This window comes from Athalia rosae, chromosome 1 (genome assembly GCF_917208135.1).
Source record: "Athalia rosae chromosome 1, iyAthRosa1.1, whole genome shotgun sequence".
In the NCBI taxonomy this organism is placed as follows: domain Eukaryota; kingdom Metazoa; phylum Arthropoda; class Insecta; order Hymenoptera; family Athaliidae; genus Athalia; species Athalia rosae.
In genome coordinates, this window is record NC_064026.1 from 25989286 (window position 1) to 26010580 (window position 21295).

The 21295-nt window shown below is 40.1% G+C and overlaps 1 protein-coding gene and 1 long non-coding RNA gene across 6 annotated transcripts in view; both read right to left on the reverse strand.

Moving 5' to 3' along the window:
- LOC105685215 (rab11 family-interacting protein 4) overlaps positions 1-13794 on the reverse strand; it is a 44908-nt gene extending 31114 nt beyond the window's left edge. For 4 of the 5 annotated variants that reach the window (XM_012399121.3, XM_012399118.3, XM_012399119.3 and 1 more), the window contains exon 1: positions 13334-13794. The gene's annotated coding sequence lies outside the window, so the exon portion shown is untranslated. The remainder of the gene's footprint in view (positions 1-13333) is intronic. The other variant, XM_012399123.3, reaches the window with a different exon arrangement.
- A 3364-nt stretch (positions 13795-17158) lies between these two features.
- Positions 17159-20965, reverse strand: LOC125499704. The gene is made up of 4 exons (XR_007276667.1): positions 20435-20965; positions 20164-20319; positions 18124-18420; positions 17159-17482 (listed from the first exon to the last, which is right to left on the reverse strand). It is a non-coding gene; the product is annotated as an uncharacterized LOC125499704 (long non-coding RNA).
- Between the last annotated feature and the right edge of the window lie 330 nt (positions 20966-21295).

The following is a 21295-nucleotide window of genomic DNA, read 5'->3' on the forward strand; positions in this document are numbered from 1 at the left end:
TATGAAAAATCAATTTACTTCACCCTCGCGCGTCACGACCCGTTTCACAGCCAGCGGACTACAAATGAGATGAACCTTGATAGATCTGGCGAAGAATTTCCAAACCGCAGACCTGTACGAATTAATTAAAAATCCACATCGAATTAGGCTTGTATTAAATTAAAGCGTAGCGTCGTTCACTCGTTATCGATTTCTCGTCTGGCTGCGTTCCACCACCGCAGATTCCCGAGTCCAAGTAGAGTCGCTGTAGACAGTCGATGAGCAAACTTATTGTTAGCGAAAGATACACTCGAAAGTAGTAGTAGTAGTAGTTAGATTCACCCGTGCAGGTAACAACACTCGACGTACTGTATTTTCTGCTGTACGTGCCACTATTTCCACTAATTGTAAATCAGTCCGAGAGTATAACTCGACTGGCAATTATATTTAGCGAGTCATTCATTGACGCCCGACGTACGTCCCGGTCTGAATTAGACGCGGTAGAATCCTAGCAGACACCTCCATCGATATAGAAGTGTAAAACGCGTGTGATTCGAGCCCGAGGAATCCAGCTTTTTTTACGTTCCGTGTGTTCGATCGAGTCCAAAATGCGTTTCCCAAAAAATAGATCGAGCTTTCTAAATTCGAAGTAAATCTTGTCTAATAATAGTTTTGTTCGCAGCCGTTTGCAAGATCGCCCTGTGCGGTCAGACGAACCATTGGTCGTCAGTTGGGGTCTCCGCGCGTATTCGGTACCTACGAAGTCGGATGAGGAGTCTTCGCGCTGCTGCACTTGCGATATACATACTCGCGGAGAGTTTTGGTCGGAGGCCAAGTTTTTTTTAAATTTAAACCAGCCGACGACGAACCGAGAAGTCGACGCGACTATGACGCAATGATAGCGAGGAGCCCTTTGCGTAAGACATTAGTGAAATTAATTGGGCGAAAGGACGCGGTGTGAACCTTCTTTGGTATACCTCGCGTGACTTTCAACCCTCTACGCGCGTCATTGAAGCGTACATCGTTCTTCGCGTCGTCGAACAGAGAGGCGAATCTTACTCGGAGATATATTTTTTTTTTGCTCTAAAATTTGGGCCGGGTAGTTATAACGACTTTGAAACGAAAAAAAAACTATGAGGTTTTCACCCGTCTCCCATAAAGTTTGAAATAATTTTCAAGTACCTCGTCGTATTCGGATGAAATTTTAACCACGTGGGATACATTCAGTTTTCACCTCAGAAGCAAATTTGGTTTTTTAAATGTGCCGTATAATTTCAGTTCTCCAGAAAGTTTATAATTAATTTCGAGTGAAAGTAATCGAATACAATTTTCGGTTTTAACGTCGAGCCCGCATAGGAGTTCTCTCACAAAACTGGAGTGCATTGTAATTTTTTCTTTTTTTTTTTTTTGGTTCGTTCTAAACTTAGGAAGAGTGCTCATTGTCGGCAAACTTTTCAGTAACATTTGATCTCTGTACTGTACTCTATAATCCAACCATATAAGAAGTTGGGATAGAAAGTACTCGACAGAGGGAAAGTTTAGATAATATTCACGACACGAGATTCACATGCATATCTCATAATGTGATATGAACACCCTCGTACCGGTTAATTGTTGAAAAAGCTAATTGCAAAAATAAAGATTTTTACAAATCAGATATATGCCCAGTCTACCTAATTGGCAGACAGCTCTGAATTTTGTTTATCCGTTCCCCAATTTGTTCCCCGCACCATCGTGGCGATTGCTCTCATTCGCAACCACCCTGACCCACTAACAAACGGTTAAAACAAATTTGTGGGTCAGTGACAACCTCTGACGCGCTCAACTAATGGGTACGTACGTAGGTACGATCCGATGAAATAAGCGATAAGAAAGGGCGCGATGCGAGGGTTGATTCCGTGCACATAAATGTCGTTGGTAATTAGAACACACGCGTGGACACACCGTGCGATTCGTGCCTGATTGCGAGTCGGTATAATCCGACGATAGTAAATAACTAACCGGAACCGGAAGTTGTCACATGGTCATACCGATCGCCTCGCGAGCTTTCCTATATCGAGTTACGGTGCCTGTGCAGCTATAGTAAGTATAGCAACAGAACATTTCTAAGGACAACGGTAATAACTGACATTATATCTACGTTTAACGAAGCTGCAGCGTTCCAATTTATAGGATCGCGGTAATTACTCGTCACGAGACGCTTATTCGTCGAGCGGCGCACGAGGATCGTTTCTTCTTTTTTGGTAAACCGGACGAATGTCGAAACCGATGCTGTGGGAGTACCTATATCGGTACACGTGCGATGATTAATTGTTCCGATTCGTCATGCGGACTTGCAGTATATCCAGTTGAATAAAACCTCGACACCCGGATTCGACGATCCGTTATATATATATGTATGTACATCGCCTCAAGGAGAGAAGAAAATGACGTCATTCGAAATTTGCCTCCGTCAGAGTTAACCATTTACGTGGCTATATACGATTCGCGAGGGTCGGTATGGTACAGTTCACCGTTAAATATTTGGATGTGGATCGAGATGATGTATACCTCATCTACGCGCATACACGAGGGAATGGAGTTAGCGACAGTCCACCACTTCGATCTCACCTTTATCCGTCTCTGCGAGCCTCGCCTAACGCCGCGACGCGTATGGGTATCGAAGTATAGATCATATACCTGAATATAAATGAAGCGTGGTAGTGTGTTGTGTGCTTATGAGATGTTTGCTCAGGTTGTCGGTATTCTCATGGTACATACGTTGAGCACACACGAAAGATGGATAACTTCTTTGCGGTAGGACCCATAAGTCACCCTATAACAATAAGGACATGCCCGAGCCTTCGAAGTTACACACGTCTGTTCGAACATGACGTTTGAAAGAGCGCGCATAGCCTGCGTTGTATCCATATAGCGGGGCGATACGTAGCCGCAATTTAAAGATATTTTCGCTCTGCTTCAATTTATAGTTTCTATATGTACCCTGCAGTCTGTACCTACGTATAGGTGCAAATACAACGACCTCGGCTATACTTGTCACCGTAGCTAAATAGACTTGTAACTATAGATTGTGCTGCACTTTGAGCGTTGCACAATGGATTTATAAAGTTCTCTTCGTTCCGTGTGATCGTAGCGAGGCGTTTCCCGTTGAGAAGTCGTTTTATTCCGATCCTGGTAACATCGCACGTTGGCTACCTGAGGTTTTTTTTTTTTTTTTTTTTTTTTTATCCCTCTACGCGAGATAAATTCATTCCGGTGATAGCGAGTCCATAAATGTGTCACCTCCCTCCCAGATCTATTACCGAGGCATTCCGACGCGCGTGTTCTTCGACGTGAACTTGTGGGAATTTATTTACAAGTATACCGTACCGAATGGCGCGCTTCGGGGAGAAAGAGTCGAGAGTCGGGTATAGCGATGGGGAGAACAGTTGGGAATATATATACGGGCTGATATTTATTTATTGGAGTGAAAATGCGGTAGCGGTACAACGCGGCCAAGATCCGCCTACGCACGATATAAAGTATATATACTATAAGAAATGTATTACACTGTATACCTATGCAGGTATAGGAGAAACAGGTACACAAACACTTCGTACGAGAAGATGACACTGTACTACCACTACTTCGAGTTACGAGCGATCGTGCGTGGCATGGAGCATGAATTGTGAATCGAGGTGGTACCCGCTTGTAAATCATTTCCGTCTACCTCTGCGCGGCTGTGTAACAAGTAAAAAGAAGCGACCACGTTCTTCTTTACTTTGGACAAAGAAAAAAAAAAAAAAAGAATTCACTCTCCCGATCCATTGACGAAGAAAAACTTCACAAAACAAAGCTTCGTATTTGTATATCGCGCGTCCTTAAAACGACACCGCGTGATTTTTTGTTCGAGACAATCGACGATGACGAAATTTATTTTCACGTTGAAATAATGCATCACACCGATCGCGCAAGTATTTGGAACAAACAAAGGCAACGCGTTGCCGTGATCGTTATTCACGTTTCATGTGGCGACAACGAGGGCAACATCGGCGGCGAAACCCAACGTCTATGAAATACTGACAATGAGACAACCAACGCTTTTCAACGTAATAATCAACAGACTCGACTACCAATTGAGCTAATTTAGAGTTGAAAGTTTCAAATGAGATTTTCAGATGATGTGCGATATAAAAATTGTCGTTCTATTTTCGAGCGTGCAGCGTTACGAGGGCACCGCGATGGCCCTAATCGTCGTTCACCTGCCTTATACCGCAGGGTTGTGGTCTCACCTGATCCCCTCTATTCTCGCGAACGCGTGAACTAGTGAACTCCTCGGATCCGTTTATGTCGCATAAGCCAGGAGATTAAACGGCTCTGTGTAACGAGGCAGCTTTTCTATGAAAGAAACAAAGTCGGGGATAACACCGATCGATGCGACCGACTGATCTACGTATATGTATATGTAGCTACAGTTTTCTGTTTCGTACAACCGCGAATGCCGTCTGCACTCGTTCCAGGATTTGGAATTTCAATTCTGCTATCCCGAAATTGTGAGCAAACGATTGCGATGAAATGCGGACGTGATTTCTCGGGGGTCGAATCGGACGCGAACTTTTTTCGAAGCGCACGGGGAATCCTTGAAATGCGTACAGGGCAAGTTTTTACGAATACAGACGCGTTAGGTAATTCGTATAGACGCGCGACACTTTGCGTGACAAAGCCAATCGTCATCATTATGACCACCGGTTGCGAGCGGCGACGAGACCAATTTATCGCTACCGTGTGCCATGTTCGCAGAGGGTAAAGTAATGACGATAAAAAGTCAACTTTGTTCGGTCTGTTCGACGATCTTCTCGAGTATAATCTAGAGACACTACAGAAATCCAAAGACTTTGAAGTCGTGTTAAGTTCCCCCCTCGATCCTCTCGAAAACGGGGCTTAATTAGATCGTTGGAATAAATTTCACTACCTGACTTCGTAACTTTTCGTGAGAAAAAAATGGTGATTTAGACTCACGTCACCGAATAGAAACACACGTGGAAACCAAGGTATATAATACGAATACCGTATGAAAGGGAGAGCGGACCATATTTCACGTTCTCTGATACGTATATACCTGTGTACCTATACCTCGTTTTGCAGCAATGAGATGAATTCGTTTTTTCTTCTACGTTATACTGTGGGAACAATTACGAGAATACGATGTAAAACCGCGGCGCCTATTAAAAGTGATGAACGATGACTAATCCGCTTATCCACCTGAACGACCCTATATACCTACCGGAGGAAAGAAAACCGGGTCCGCTTCGCGAATTCTAATTAATAGCCAGAGACGCACGATCAATTAGACTCATCGCAAAAAGTGGGTCGTGCGTTTGCAACCACCGTTTGTAACACGCAAATTTTTTATCTGCGCATCATATTCCGCGATCCACGTCATTTTGGACAATAATTATGCAATGCTTTCTCGCTATAATAACGCAGACGAAAAAGTATACCCCTGATTTTTATCATCTTCGCGAGGACTCCGACCAAAAATTTAACAACCTCATTCAATTATTAGCTATTAGAGTATTTTCGCCTATGTTGTTGGAGTTTCGGAGGTTTTTTTCTCCTGCCCATTTTCTAGGACGTTTTTTTTTTTATTTCCGATCATAATACATTTCGTGAACAATTCACTGCGACGACTTACAAAGCTCGACGTTTAAAATTAGATTCACGATGACGCTGCGAGATCTGAAAAATTCTCTTACCCTTTGAATCGCCCTACGATAATAATCGATTTTAGTCGGCGAAAAATTTCACCGCGTCCGACGTTCGAAGACCTCTCGGGTTCAAAATGTTCCGCGTCGCGATTGATTGACGAACGCTGGAGTGCGAAAGCTTCTACCGTGTCGAGCTGACGGAGAATTTAATCATTCTAATGCGGATCACAGGATTTCGGGCAGACGTTCCTACGTCTCTATCCGTTGCAGACTGCTCGATCCGGAATACCTATACACCGGTTAATTCGATAAAACAGAATTATTTACAACGTGTCGAATCAGCTGACTGCAGATGCCCGCTAAGCCACGTGGCAGCTTAAGGTGGACAAATTTCTCAATTGCACGTGACCGTCGAACAGCCGGAAGTTATTGTACGGGTGCCTCCCACCCGACACCGCCGATATCACGTGCGTGAGGTATATGCTCACCTGTACGCCAATCTAATTTGACAGCTACGTAGCCGATGGTAAAAATTCATACGGCGCAATTTGAAGGTGAAATTAGTTTTCCGAAATTACGTTGGATCTTTGAGCAGGTAACCCGACGTTAGGAAGGATTTTAGCAGTACCGTTACCTTCGGAGAAAGAGAAAGCCTACCGTATCCTAATGAATAATTACCTCGGTCCCACGTCATTTATGGTCGAAAATACCGAAACAATTCGTTAAATCAGCGTGAGACTGGCGAGCTGAACTGTCGAGAGTGGAAAAACTTCCATCGGGAATTGACGTCGGCCTTTACTTACACGCGATTTGTACCTAGTCGTGAAAGTGGACGAAAATTTAGCACCGAAAACAGGATTCTTCTTATCCGATGCCGACGTGCAGATTCTTACATCTAGCAAGTGAAATTGAATGATGTCGAAGCGTTTTTCAGTAATTGTACTTTCCTCCGAGATTTTCTAAGGTGCGAGTCTATCTAACAGTATATAATAAGGACCCGTCGTCTCCGAAGTACATTGCACGAGGTGGGTTCTAGGCGGAACTGAACGTTGCCGACCCGTTATGCAGAAGTTTTAAAACGTCTAGCTGCTCTACGAAACAATTGAACACGGACGTAATACCTACACCTTGTACACGTAATGGGTTTGCACGTAATTTCCAGTGTTTCGTACATTGGGATTAAAATTGATTCTCGTGCTCGTGTCATCGGGTAAAACATCGTCATCTGTATCCCATCTATGTATATGATTCGCCTGCGAGCAATTCCAAACCCATCAAAAGACGATCCGAATTCTTGAGAAACGAACAAGTTTCTGCAACTGCAGCGAACTGACGACGAAACTGTAAGCCGGTAAAAAAAAAAAGAAAAGTTATGCCCGAAGAAAAATGAGAGGAAAAAATGAGAAGCCGTACGAAAGTAACAAAACCTTAATTTCAAGACAGTTCAGAGTGAGGACAAATATAGTACAGTGGGTCAGAGATTTCCTGTGATCGTCGTAAGCGAGTTAAGAACCTGTTTAACCCACGACTACGGTGCACGGCACGGGTGTAGGTAGGGTGGTGTAGTGGCCTCTGCTAGCTAGCTGCAGACGCTGACGCTGACGAGTGACGTTGTTATAGCTGGGCGTACGTAAGGCAGTTAAAGAGTTCTAAACACGGTCGAAGACAGCTTGTAAGATCGTTACGCAATGAAGACAAATAGGGAAGAGAAACAGGGAATAAAAATTATTTTACAACCGGAAAGTAGGTAAGCATAAATTCTTTGCAGGCGGGAGGTCGAAAGCCTCACACGTCTCTGACGGTGATATGTACACACGTATATGCCCACCGAAATGGATGAATTCGTACGGTGTCTCGGAATCAGCAAGAATTCCGCATACGAAAGGAGGAAGGGAATCGTTAAGTATTTGTTCTCGTGCGCCACGAGCTGAATGACCCTATAATACGCGATGTCGAACAACGTCCGTTTTCCGCGTATCTTTGCAAGGGTCGTTCAAGCTGTTTCGTTGAAATATGCATCACCAAAGGGCAGAGTAGAAAGTATACTTTTAGCTGTTCGCCGGATTGACAAAAAAATATAGTAGGTACGTCCACCGTGTATCGGTCTGAATGGAGTACCGGTTCCGGAAATTTCTCCATGCGCAACGAAAACTATAGGAACGGAATGCAAATCACCTGCTCACCGTCATTGTATCGAGCTTCGACGATTTCCGCGGTGTGTCAGATACGTGGTGCAGTTATTCACCGATGTGTGGGTTTGGTGTTGTACATAAAATATTCCCATACACACGGAGAACTCTAATGCCCTGGACACTACATTGGTTTACGAACTGCAGCGCTGGCGCACGATGAAATCTCTCTTTGAATCTGTGATGGACGAGACGTAGTAGTCGGATCACGAAATTAACGGGGTGTGTAAGTCACGTTTTCATTTCATCAACTACGTCTACCATTCATTCGGCGGTATAAGAATTTAATAAATTTCTTCGGAGTTTCAACCTGCCACACCGGCTACATCGAGCCACCAGCTATACCGATCCGACCATAAAGGATATTATGTACATACAATGGCAGAGGTGCAGGTAGGAAAAATCCCGACATGGTCGAATCAGGTAGGGCTTAGGCTTAAGTTCTAGTCCCCTCATACCTTTGTTCAATTATCTATGTATCTAAATTTCCATCCGTTTATACATTCTCGACTTTGAACCCGAGTTCCTTGCGATTCTCACGCTTTTATATATGTATATCTAGATGTACATATGTCGAGGAGTCCGTCATAACTCCGCACATCCGCAATAAACTTAATTGAATAAATATTATTTTGCTACCGCGCACAGAGTTAATTAGCGTATACGTAATTATTTTAGAAAATACCACCGTGGGAGGTAAAATTTAACGGGGAGAGCAAAAGTGTTTCCATATTAACACGTTGTATTCTGATCCTTGACGAAGAAAGTAATTGCCATCAAAAACTTTGCAGTCTTCGTGCGAATAAGGATCAAAAAAAGACATTTCGTTTTATTGATTTTCACAAATATCTCCCTGAACAACCGGAGGAATTGCGTCGTTCGCTTTCAACGTGAAGTATCGAAGCATTAGATTTTTGAGAGATATTTACTGGAGGATAATTTTAAGCACGTCGCAAAGAAGAATCTCGACTCGCATACCTATGTAAGTAGGTATACGTACGTCGCGTTCTACCCATAGTTACATTCAACTGTAAGACGTGGGTATAAAGGACAGTTAGTATCAAAGCGAAGAGTATCTATCTATCTATCTATCGGCGGACACTGGGATAACTTTCTCGTGTGGGTGCAACGGTGCAGGAGGCGTAGCTCGCGACTAATTGTTTTCGTAATGCAATACGGTCGTCGATATCGTGTCGCATATGGTTATAGACTAATCGCAACGGGTGCCCGTTACGCATCGGGTTTCATTGACATCGAGTTGTGCGCGAACGATGATTAATTCCATCGAATATTATGGAGAGACGATGTTCATACGGATACTCATTGCAAATGGCTTTGGGTATTATATTGTTCGAGTTCTACGCACCACTGGCAAGTGTGTGCAATGATATGACGAGTATATATTTTTAGAACAATAAAATTTATTCAACAAAACAAAAATATTATCGATCGAACAATTGCTTTGTATAAATGAAGACAAACGTGCGCACGTTTCGAAAGGTACGCTGTACTACAATATGGCTTGCAGTGGAGTCAAAGAACGGAACAAAAGAACGTGACAAACCGTAATCATTGTACGCAGCTTACACAGGCGATAAGATCTCGTTCGTATGTGGCAAGAAAAAAAAACAGCGATAATTTTTCTTTTCCCTTCAAAAATCGAACAAAGCGAATTCGAAATTGGATAAAAATTTTATCGCTCTGAAATGAAGACTCGTCGCATCGACTGGATTATTTTCACGTCGAATTAAAAAGAGCCCAATAAAAGATGACCGCGAAAATGTCACGCGATTCGGATATTTGCTCTATATAGATGGGGTAATCGCGCGACGGCGTGAATTTCACCGTTGTATAAATTTGTATAGGTTTCATGCATAATGGTGTTCATAGAAGCAGGACCTACTTCTGGATTCGCGAGATCGCAACGCTCCTGCGGATCTCTTCAAATTTCCATATAACTGTACCGAATGTTTGTCGAAATCACCCAGGTAGAAAGTTATCTTGGCAGAATAAGTTTCAGCCTAGCCGCTAGCCTCATTTAATATTGGCTTGCGAGGTTCGTACTGCGACATTGGCTTTAGGTTGCTGCTAGGTACAATTGCAGTTCAGGATTTCGAGATATGTTGCTTGGTTATTACCTTTGCATTGTACCTAGCCGCGACCTAAGTATACGTGATAGCTTTACTTTTGCGAAAAGTGGGGTTAGGCTTACAGTGACATATATGTATATGTTTAAAATGTTCAGTACACACGTGGTTCATCGATAAAAGTAGTATACGTACGCATCTCACGTATTTATCTTTTTCAATTTTATTTTATATGATTCGATTTATAAAGGTATATGGATGATACTAAGCAATAACGTCTTAGCCAACATTTTGAAAAAAATCGAATTATTATATGATGAACGTATCCAGTGAATGTTAAAATGATAAAATAACGTTAAAGACTCAAATTTGTATTTTTGTTGGTTAGGACGGTATTGGTTAATACCGTCATACACGTATAGATCTTCTATATGAACCATACAATTATATCGCAATTATAAATTTTCCATTGTTATATACGGTGTGTATCTATGCTATGCTAATTTGCGCGAAGCGAATGCGCAAGCGATGGGTATGTTACGCACGTTTTCTGTGTTTGTTTACTTCATATTCATATTTATATTGTGGATATTCTTCGTTGAACGTGATTAACGACCAAATTTAAACTGGTAAGTAAAAATAATATTCACTCTGTTATAATTACTAGTGGAGAAAAGTTTGATAGTTCATTATTCTTGACTTGTAATTCGTAACAATAATTTAGAGGTTAAGTTCAATGATTTCCGACCGGTCTGATTCATTTTTCCATGTGGTTCTTTCTTAAATGTTTTTGTAATTATTGTAATATTTTCATTTTTACAAAGTAACTGTAATTGATACAACTTCTGCGTTATGTCTTTTCTTTAGATATTTCGCTTTTGAAAGTGTCTATAAACTTTAAACAATTTTACTTTGACCTGCAGAAACTTTAACATCCCGGATAAATGCAGTCGAATCGAAAGTCTATGCCGCACTAGGAACAGTCTTTACCAATTCAAAAGATTGGGAAGGTTACAGAATAAATCGGACCAGAAAAGAGAAGATTGACGAAAAAAGTGATATAAGCGAATAAGACATTTTCTTCACAGTTTAAAAGTTTATTGCAGTTATATAATACCCATAATTTATTACTTGTTACTCCACCATAATATTCTTCAGTATATTTTGATAATAAACGTTAATAACATAAATGATAACTGTATAGTGGATTGTTAATACTGCAATTTATTTCACGTTTACCTCTAAAAATCCCGAAGCCTGCTACAACCTGAATTGATCATATTGGTACTAGCTAAATTACGAAGGTTGGCCCAAGATAAGTAATTCAACCTGCTGCTAGCTAAAATGAGCGTTACAAACCGAGCTTGCAGCAGTATAGTTAAGCTATGCCGCACCAAGATAAGAACTAGCATAACTAGATCGCGGTTAGCTTCTGCCAAGATTAAATTTCTACCTGGGCAATGCCAAGTTTCACACGCCTTTTAAATTTATGCAGCAGTCTAAGTTGACGATTCAATGATCCTTATTTATCATAACGAGCTTTCTAGAATTTCGTTCTGTCTGCAAAAACTGAATGAAAAGAAAACGGTATTATTTACAGTAAAAAAAAAAAAAGCGAAAAGATGACGCCACTCTAATGTGCATGATTATCAGTGAGGTTTTACTTTTTGTCAGACTGCCTCGATTTTCACCCCCAAGAAATTTCGATAAGGATCCGAAAGCACATGCCATGTGGACGAACCTTTCTCGATGTAGATTAGAAACGAACCGTAATACGTGTTATTGCTTATGACATGATAACTTTTCACATCAACATACAGTGGGACGAAGTTACGTACTCGCGGTATTTAAAATAAAGATTAACACTCGACTCGGTTGGAAATTTTTTCGCGTGGGCGAACGATCTTTCGGTTCTCTCTCAAAGTCCGCGCGCCTGAGTCATCGTGGTAAATTTTGTTTTGCTAGTCTGAAATTTGTACATCGCGAGGCTTCGCGCTTCGCGAATAAAGTCACGATTCTACGGAATTACCTACTCGAGAATTGAACTCTCTCACTGCATGTTCTCCACTTCGCTCGTAAAACGTTATTGCAGAAATGTCTGCCTCGACGATCGATCTTTGGATAAAATTTCCATATATCGACTCGATGGAAGGCTAATTGATGGCATGGCATAGCTGATGAGGTATACCTCTATGTATAGATCCAGGTGAGGCTAGATCATCCGGTGAGATATAAACATCGTTTAGGTATCGACCGTGGAAAATTTGTTTATACACACAGTCTAATTTGATAGTTAACTCTGGATTTAGGTTTTAAAAAAAAAAACACAATTCATTTGTATCAGAAGTTCAAAGAAAAGGTCCGCGAATACCTACGCGTGTATAATTAACTCGAAGTAGGTCAGGGAGAAGTCAAAAAGTAATAAAAATACGTAATCGAGTCCTACAGCGCTGACTACTATCATAATGTTCCCGTGTCTCGTTACTCGCACGTGCACTGCAGTGTATGTCAGCGCAATTGAATGAAGTAAAAACTGCTTGGTTCACGATAAAAAAAAATTTTTTTTTTTAAATGTAAGAAGAAAAACAACCACGTTGTACGTTGACGCCGATCATAACACCGAATACGCACCTCTAGGTCACGACGTTAAACGATAGAGAATCCATGCAGTTGAAGGAATGGTACAATAGGAATTGAAAAGTTGATAATTTTCCGTTTGCCGGTCAATTGCAATTATATTTCGCAGCAAGGTTTTCATTCAACAATGATAAATAGAAAGTGATGAAGACCGATAATTTTAACGGACGATGCTCCGAACACCACGCGACCTGTTTATCTAACGTTGTGAGGGTAATGATCATTCGCTATTTGAAATTTACGTTATATTATCATCGATATCGCATTCGAAAGTATGACTAGAATTTGCCCCTCTATGCGCGACTTGGCATAATTTTGGAGGAAAATAAAGAAATAAAGAGTTGGAGTGATCACCGGTCGAATGACGTAGCGGCCTATGAGCTCATCAACTTTTTACCTTTAAATTTTAAAGAACAACAGGCGAACCAGATTTAAAACCCTGCGCGTTGCGAATTTCACAGTTTACCGAATACATACATACCTACATACGCACATTGCGTGAATCTGGAAGTTGATACACCGCGAAATAAAAACGTTATCTATTGGCTGAAGGAAACAACTATGTATAGAAATGTTTAATGATCAAATACCACAAGCTACACACGTAACATTCGACGAAAAACAGCGGGACTCTTTCAACGTTACAACAAATAGGCGTGTCTGACTTGTATGAAAATTATTTAAAAGAAAGAAAAAAAAACAGGAAGATATAGAATCGAGAAAAAAAAAATATATACCACGCGTTTAAACTCACCTTGAGCCGATGTCGTTTCGTTGGCGTTCAGGTAACTTTGTGTGGTAATCCTTTTACAATCCAAAACTGACCGAGGTTTTTTTTTTTGTTTTTTTTTTTTTTTATATTATTTTCAGTTGAAACAAACAAATCTAATAACCAACAATAATAACCACCTTAGCGAACACCTCCTTGAGCACACACAAGAGAAAAAAAAAAAAAAAAAATCCTAACTTTTATACCCTCGGTTACGTGTCAAGTACATATATACAGCAAAACGATCGAAAAATGATCTATTTCGCGTGGATCGGAATAACAGGAAAGCCCCTGGGCAAAGGCGATACGACGTATACACAGGTAAATGCACAAGGCACCTGTGCCCACCGTGACGATACAACACCGAACGATGACGAGTCGTTGGACAGACTGAAACGTTCAACCAAACCAACCGCTCTGAGCGGAACCCACTCGCAGAGCGCACACACAAAACTACCGTCACGAACACAAGGTATAGGAGCCAAGAAAGGTAGGACGCATGCGCGCAAGATGAAAAATAAAACGAGAAATGTAGGCTGTTACCTGCAGGTACGAGAGATCACCAGTGTCACTCAACTACCAGGCGAATTCGAATCTTATATAATGAATAAGCTCGTGTAAAAAGAACCAGATCGTTGACTGTCTCGATGACTCGCTCAAATTTGGGGGGAATCGGTCCATTCCCGCGTACAGAGCGAACTTCTTGACTGGGTATCGCAAATCACGATTATGTGCTCGTTTGTTGGAGAATTCGACACATGAGTTCTTATCGCGAATTTTGTCAGGCTTACGAAAGATTTCCCTATCTCAGATTCCAATCGTGGTCCGAATCTGCAGAATAGAAAGATTGTCTTCGTCATGGACTTCCATTACTCGTAACAAGTTGCTGCACACGATACGGTTTGAAAAATAGTTACAAAAAACCAATGGTTGATATTGTTGGCAGATTGATGAATTTTACTTTTTTTTTTTTAGTTTTTCGCGGTGTACGTATACCGATGATATCCGAAAAATTTTGCGACTCTCCGACACCACGGAAGATTTTTAGCTGTGCTTCGACACATAGCAATGGAATTGGATGCGTTATTTCATCCGCTATCGGCAGGGCAGAGTCTCTGTATCTTAGCAGGAGACATCAGGCAACTGCAACAGTTGCGGTCTCACTCGAATGTACCGAAGAGCATCGTTAGAAAGTTTCGCCGCAAAGCGACCAGGACCACAACAAAAATCCCATTGTATAAACTCTGAAAACTGGTAACGGAGGTGATAATAAGACGAGAAAATTACGAGGGAACAATGAACAATGAATTCTATTCAATAATTTCAAGTGCCGCACGTATAGTTATGAAGTGAATAGAAATACCTTTGCAGATGTTTCAGGCTGTATGGAATTTCTTTTTCTCGAGGTCTGAACTTCTGCAGTTGAAATCATAATAATGTAGCCACTTTGCTCGTCTCAATTTTCCGAACACACTCGGCGGCTCATTTGACAAAGATTGGCCTTATAGAAATGCTCGTAACTTTATAATTATGGGAATACGACGAATGACCTTACATTTTACAGTCCTCAATGCTGGTGAGCATTAAAAGAACGTCGGGATGATTGAATTCCCTCATCCAAAAGTTCAATTTTCTGTTTGAATGATGGGAGAAATTTTTTTTTTGGGTTTCCACACGATTTTTCGGTATCAAACAATTTTTTTTTGCTGAAAATGCCTATCAGGCTTTTGTAAGGCATTAAATTTGCTATAAAAAAGTTACAACAAGTTTTAGTTCTACGACCAATAGTTTTCAAGTTACAGAGCTTGAAAGGTGCATACGAGTACATATTGACAAGAATTAACATCAAATCCCGTATAATTTAGAATTTATTAATCATACATAAACAATTAGCTCATGAAGTTATAATCCGTTATGTGCGTCTGACCAAACGCTGGACTCCGAATATTCTGCAGTCGAATGAAATAAGTTCCTTTGACATATTATATGTATCAGAGATCCCTTCCTAAAGGCGAAAAATTCTGGGAATTGCATGAGTTTCAATTCTTATTGGTGTTCGTCATCCAATCGCTGGACGCCTACCCTTACAACATTGTAAAGCGGAGATTCCTAATGGCTAAACAATTTGCGAATAGAATGAGCTTGTACTTTTATGTGCGTTCGACCAATCACTGGAATCCAAATATTCTGAAGTCGAATGAAATATTAGTACTTTAACATATGTATCAAAGATCCCTCCCCAAAGGTTGAAAATTCTAGGAATCGAAGGAGTTCATACTCTTATTGGCGTTCGCCGTCCAATCGCTGGACGTCTACCCTTCTACGAGCGTGAGATATCAGTTCCTCTTGCATACATTGTAAATCGGAGATTCCTAATGGCTAAACAATTTGCGAATAGAATGAGCTTGTACTTTTATGTGCGTTCGACCAATCGCTGGATTCCAAATATTCTGAAGTCGAATGAAATCATAGTTCCTTTGACATATGTATCAAATATCCCTCCTCAAAGGCTGCAAATTCTAGGAATTGAATGAGTTCATACTCTGATTGGCGTTCGCCGTCCAATCGCTGGACGTCTACCCTTCTACGGGCGTGAGATATCAGTTCCTCTTGCATACATTGTAAATCGGAGATTCCTAATGGCTAAACAATTTGCGAATAGAATGAACTTGTACTTTTATGTGCGTTCGACCAATCGCTGGATTCCAAATATTCTGGAGTCGAATGAAATCATAGTTCCTTTGACATATGTATCAAATATCCCTCCTCAAAGGCTGCAAATTCTAAGAATTGAATGACTTTATATTCGTGTGGTGTTCGCCGTCCAATCGCTGGACGTCTACCCTTCTACGGGCGTGAGATATCAGTTCCTCTTGCATACATTGTAAATCGGAGATTCCTAATGGCTAAACAATTTGCGAATAGAATGAACTTGTACTTTTATGTGCGTTCGACCAATCGCTGGATTCCAAATATTCTGGAGTCGAATGAAATCATAGTTCCTTTGACATATGTATCAAATATCCCTCCTCAAAGGCTGCAAATTCTAAGAATTGAATGACTTTATATTCGTGTGGTGTTCGCCGTCCAATCGCTGGACGTCTACCCTTGCATACATTGTAAAGCGGAGATTCCTAATGGCTAAACAATTTGCGAATAGCAAGAGCTTACACTTTTATGCGCATTCGACCAATCACTGGAATCCAAATATTTCTGGAGTCGAATGAAATAAGTTCCTTTGACATATGTATCGAATATCCCCTCCCCAAAGGCTGCAATTCTAGGAATTGAATGAGTTTATACTCTTATTGGCGTTCGCCGTCCAATCGGTGGACGTCTACTCTTCTACGGGCGTGATAAAGATGTTACCCTTGCATAAATTGTAAATCGAAGATTTCTAATGGCTAAACAATTTGCGAATAGAATGAGCTCATACTTTTATGCGCGTTCGACCAATCGCTGGACTCCAAATATTCTGAAGTCGGTCGAAATAAGTTCCTTTGGCTCATGTATCAAACATACCTCCCTAAAGGTTAAAAATTTTGCGAATAGAATGAGTTTACGTTCTATTCTACAGGTATATTGCGTCTAGTCGAGTGAAGGTAATAATACGCTGAATTTATATGACTCCACTAACGGCGCGGGCGGAGAAATCGGCGAGTCAAATCCGCAGATCCAAGCAGGGGTTACCGTACCACGATTCATGCTACAACCTTTAAAATAGAAGTGCTCGGAGATTGGAGAGAAGATAATTCAAAGAAAGACGATGCGGACTGCTAGCTCTACAGGAATATGAATATTTCAGATTCCGATAACGTCTTGTTTCATTTATGTTCCGAAGCTGAATACAATTCACCAGTAGCACGCCATTCGCCGACAACTTTCCCTTGAATAAATTTTGACGGAAGAGCTTTACAAAATTCAAATAACATTTACTTGTCAGGTTGGGGGTGCGTGTCGTAAACTTTCTCGTTATCGTATACAACTTTCTTGATGTTTTTGACGTAAGCAATAGCGCGTTGCACTTGATCCGATTATGCGTCTCTATATCTCCTGACTGCGATTCCTTCCTTCATTCGATGACGTTTGCCTTCAAAATCTAGCCTTGCTCTAGTAGTGTCGGTTATCTTTTGTCTGAAAAATAAGAAAATAACCTGTTAGAAGATGATTAAATAGATAAATAATGGATCTATTTGTGAGGTTCAGCAAACACTGAGATACTTCTGCTGTTTTTTTCCACCGTATCACCGCGACTTGTAATTGGCAACAAATTTATGGCTAGATTTCAAATAACTTCGTAGAGACTTTCAAAGGCAATAAACATCAAAGGATAAATAATATTATTGTTAGATGAATTAACCAAAGATAGCAGAATATTTATTATCGGGAAAATAAAAAGATTTTTCACTCGTTGGTGCTGCGAATGAATTGGATGTGAAATTTTTGTCTGAGCAGATCTTTTGGCAAATCTACATTTTCGTATCGAAAAGATAACACTTTTCGAGTTCTTGTCTGTTCTGCAATTTTACTTTTAGGGCGCTATTAGAACGTTCAATCCAGGAGTATCTGACTCGTTGTTGTAAGTCTTTTATCTATACTGGAGGTGTATCAACAATGATATTCCTTTTAATTAGAAGAGTTACAAGATTCAACGATTGTCAATTGATTTCCTGGCTCAAGTATTGAAGAGGATTCTAATAACACACGAAAGTAACATCGCACTTTTTGCGTTGGCAGATAGTATATGGCACTTTGGTCATCAATTAATCTCTTACGTTTCTCAGTTCCAACGTTCTTATCTGCTTTGTCCCACATCATTAGTGTAATTAATATTGCTTCGGTCGCAATTTAATTATTCCGAGTTTATGATCACGCTGCTATCAGAGCACATATGAGCAGCTTATCTGGTGCATATTTTCCACACCACACCACATTTTTTGCACCAATTCAGCCGTCGTGCAATATTTTCTGAATTCCTCCTCTGGTCTTTATCGCATCCAAGAACGATAATTACGGATGACATAATGTTATGTATTTTTTCACCAAATATCAAGTACAAGAGTATCTCTTATCTGAAACAAATTTTGTTGTAAAGATATCATATCATTGAGTAGCCTGCAGAAAATTATATAGACGAAATGTGTTGGAATACAGCAGAGTCGTGACTGATGTTTATTTTTAGATAGCTATTTTAATGCCGATGAAGCATTTCCATACACAGCAATACTTTTTGATAATTATATCGATTGAAACTAGAGCTGACTCCTCACAGCTTCAATTTAGCGGTGAACTATACATTTCTATCAACGTAAGTTACATATTTTGACCTGCTTATCGTCACTTGAAGCAAGTGTGCTTGGTTTTCAAAAATCAGCGAATTTATGAGATGGACTCACTTGACGCATGATCCCGATTCAAACAAATTCTGTCCCTGTTCTGTGATTTTGGCTTTCAGATTTGGATTCCTGAGCTGATTATACGTGAGATTACTCTTGAAGAACCAAAAAAACATTCGATTTTTGAGCAAAATATAAATAATTTTTTTAATTGGGTTTAATATGCTTTTCTTACGTATTTTGATCTCAGGAATCCGAATCTGAAAGAAAACTTGATCCATTTCTAAAATTGACCGAGTTATCGCCAATTTTCAGCTTTTTGAGGTCAAAAATAAAAAATTGATTTCTTAGTCTATATTAATGTAATTTGAGCTCAGGAATTCGAATCCGAAAGAAAAATTGATCTATCTGCAAAAATGACCGAGTTATCCCCATTTTTTCGCATTTTTTACCATAAAAATGGAGATATCTTGAAGGGAAAAAATCGTAGCTCAATTTGGACGACGGATTCGTGTTCCGGAGGTCAAAATACATAAGAAAAGTGCCATACAATCAATTTTAAAAAATAAAATTTTTTGGCCAAAATCTGAAAAAATCGTAAGGGGTACCCCTTGGAAAAATCTCAAATTTTGGCCAAAAATTTTTATTTTTTAAAATTGATTGTATTACACTTTTCTTATGTATTTTGACCTCCGGAACACGAATCCGTTGTCCAAATTGAGCTACGATTTTTTCCCTTCGAGATATCCTCAAATTTATGCCAAAAAATGCGAAAAAATGGGGAATACTCAGTCATTTTTGCAGATAGATCAATTTTTCTTTCGGATTCGGATTCCTGAGCTAAATTTACAATAAGATAGATGAAAAAATCAATTTTTTATTTTCGGCCCCAAAAAGCTGAAAATTGGCGATAACTCGGTCAATTTGAGAGATAGATGAATTTTTCTTTCAGATTCGGATTCCTGAGGTCAAAATACGTAAGAAAAGTATATTAAACTCAATTAAAACAATGATTTATAATTTGCTCAAAAATCGAATGTTTTTTTGGTTCTTCAAGAGTAATCTCACGTATAATCAGCTCAGGAATCCAAATCTGAGAGCCAAAATCATCTACTCATGCAATCGATCGAGTAATCATTGGGTGGAAACAATTTTCTTTTTTTATAAGGTACAAATTTTGCCCCCATGCTAAGAAAATGAAAAAAAAAAATTTTCAACCCACCCTATTGTATACGAATGCACATGCATTAATAATTGATGCTGTAAAACTATTCCAGTATTTCTTTTATGACGATAAGATACTTGTTTACTCGTTACACAATGCGAGTGTTCAAAACTGATTGTCTCCACATGATATATTTCAAACCATCAATTTGCATGAAGGAAACAGATCACAATGAAAGTTGAGAAAATTGTTGCTATGCCTGGGCAGACTGAAGCCTGAAGCAATACTAAAATGAAAAATCGCACAATACTTACGACAAAAAGACATGACCGTACAGGGTCTCCTCACTAAGTGGGGTAGTAGTTTAATCGAGATAGTAACAAACAATAGATAAGACGCTCTGCTTGCTTTCCGGTGGAGTCTACGATCCTATGTCTGCTATCGGTCAAATGCTGATGTTTGTGACACCGCTGCGGAAATATAGATCAGTTTTGCCATTATTTCACCACTTTATCCAACTTCTGAGCAATAGCGAGTGAGATTATGTTTCTCCTCCCTAGATTACGTTAATGAATTTTACCGTACCATTCCCCCTGATGAAACCAGCTCGAACAAATTCATCTTATTTCGAATCGAATATTGATTTCCGATCCGATAGAAAACAACCGTCGCAAATTTCGATAGATGGTATGGCAAATCGTTCTCAAGTATTTGACAGTCGACAGCAAGTGTTCGCAATCAGCAACAATAAGAAAATATCAATGTACAATGCGACTATTCACGTCGGAATTATTAATCTTCTTGACTCGCAGGACACAGTTGTGCGAACTGTAATTTATAGGGGCACATTGGACCGTTATGATAACTACAATCAGTAGAAATGTAACAACGTACTGGAACATTGATACAAAATGGAGGCTTGAAACTGTTCTAGACTGACTCGACGGCAAGTATCCAGGAGAAACTGACATCATGGCAGGGCGGCGCACTGGCAAATTGAACCTGGTGGCGCACGTCACGTGATGGCACCGTTTTTGATGGCGGTGATTTCAAAAAAGCGCGGTGACGTACGTAACGTTTCTCTTAAAAAAAAAATTGCGTCAATACAGGGGCAACCAGTGGAGAGAAAAAAAAAAAAAATAGAAAAAAAGTAAGGCGAGGGCTTTTTCAGCCCTCGGGTGCTCTGGGGTGTAACGATTCCTCGATTTACTGTGAAAAATAAAATTAAAAAACAAAAAAATTAAACAATACCGACGCTGCGCGAGTACAAACATAAAAATCAGACGATGAGACTGTTGTGCACACAACGTCAAATGCAGTCTCGCACCGAAAAATACGTGCTATCTGCAGTTTAGCGCACCGGAACAAAGCAAGTTGGCTCGATTTCAAGTGCGCAGTTTAACAAGGACAATTAACAACGGATATTTCTTGCTCCAATGATGAATA